Here is a 1,936-nt window from a genome sequence, read left to right as displayed (position 1 = left end):
GTTTATCCAGTGGTGTCAATGGGGTATTAAAATCCCCTACTATGATTGTATTGTTGTCAATCTCTCCCTTGATATCCTCCAGAAGTTTTTTTAATTTATTTGGGTGCTCCTGTATTGGGTGTGTATATGTTTACCAGAGTTATTTCTTCTTGTTGGATTGCTCCCTTTAGTATTATGAAGTGGCCTTCTTTATCTCTTGTTATGTACTTCACTTTCAGATCTAACTTGTCAGATTTAAGTATTGCTACCCCAGCTTTTGTTTGTTTGTTCATTTCTATTCACCTGAAAAATCTTCCCATCCCTTCACCGTCAGTCTATGTGAGTCCTTTTTTCTGAGGTGGGTTTCCTGTAGACAGCAGATATATGGATCATGTTTTCTTATCCACTTAGCTACCCTATGTCTTTTGATTGGTGCATTTAACCATTTAAATTTAAACTTATTATTGATAGGTACTTGTCGCCATTTTTATTCTTTACGCCTGTGTTCCTTCTTTGATTTCCCTAATGGAAAATCTCTTATAAGTAACTTTCTGTCTCTCTCTGGCAGCCTTTAAGAGGCTTACTTCGTCATTGGTGTTTGCCAATTTAATTATGATGTGTCTTGGTGTCAGTCTTTTGGGGTTCATTTTGTTTGGGACTCTGTGAGCATCTTGGACTTGTGTGAATTTTTTCTTCCCTATATCAGGAAAGTTTTCTGTCATTTGTTTCAAACAGGTTTTCTATTCCTTGTTCAGTTTTCTCTCCTTCTAGCACCCCTATTATGAGAATGTTGTTTCATTTATGTTGTCCCAAAGTTTTTTTAGGCTCTCCTCCTGTTTTTTAAGATTTTTTCCTAGATGCTGCTCTGCGTGGGTATTTTTTTCTACCTTGTCTTCTAGCTCACTGTTCTCTGCTTCTTCTAGTCTACTCTTGATGCTTTCTATTGATTTCTTTATTGCAGTGATGTCATTTTCCATTTGTTCTTGGTTCTTCTTCATTTCCTCTTGGTTCTTACACATATTGTTGAATTTGTCTTCCAACCTTTTCAGTGACCTTATGACCATTTCTCTGAATTCTTTCTCAGACATATTGCTTGCCCTGTGGGATCAGGCCTAAACCGGTAGTCAGACACCCCCCGAGGTGTCCCAGATTGGAGAGGGTGCAGGCTGAGCTGAGGCACACCCCTCCCCCCCATGCACAAATTTTGTGCACCAGGCCACTAGTTAAGAATAATTTTATAGTGGTGACATGTATATACACCATTTTCATCTACAAACATTGCAAAATGATAGTAACTTTTGAATCAATCTCTTTCTTCCCTCCTTATTCTCATACTTCTGGATCTCACCTTTATTCTATTTGTAGTCATATAGGATAACATATATACATGTATATACTTATATCTATAATATGGAGTACATTTATATGTACATAAGCACTGAGTGTGTGTGTGTGTGTGTGTGTGTATGTGAAGCAGTATTGAAGAGCGTAGGTTTTAAGTTTTACCTTGGGCATTTATTACCAATCTGATATGTGAAATTTCTGAATATTTTAAAACCTCAATCTCTTTATCTATGAAATGACAAAACCAAAATTAACCACAATTTCATCATTTAGCTGTGAAAATTAAATAGGGTGATACATTTGAAATACTTCGTAAAATATCTAATGTACAATGTCCATAAAATAAATATTACCTGTGCTGCAATTATATTATTATTAGAGGCCTGGTGCATGGATTTTTGTGCATTGAAAGGAAGTTAATTAGAAGGTGGCCGGCAGGGCAGGACTGGGCAAGACAGGCTGGACACGCCCTGTAGCCAACCTCATATGGTCCCTCCCTGGCTGGCCGCACCTGGGGCGGTGCCCCCCAGCTCCAAGGGTGTGCAGAGTGAGCGGGGTCCCTCCGACAGTTGGGGTCCTTCAGCCTGGCCTGTGGGGGTTGGCCAAAACCAGC

The sequence above is a fragment of the Myotis davidii genome, unplaced genomic scaffold (genome assembly GCF_000327345.1).
Source record: "Myotis davidii unplaced genomic scaffold, ASM32734v1 scaffold313, whole genome shotgun sequence".
NCBI classification, from domain to species: Eukaryota; Metazoa; Chordata; class Mammalia; order Chiroptera; family Vespertilionidae; genus Myotis; species Myotis davidii.
This window is presented reverse-complemented; position numbering follows the sequence as displayed.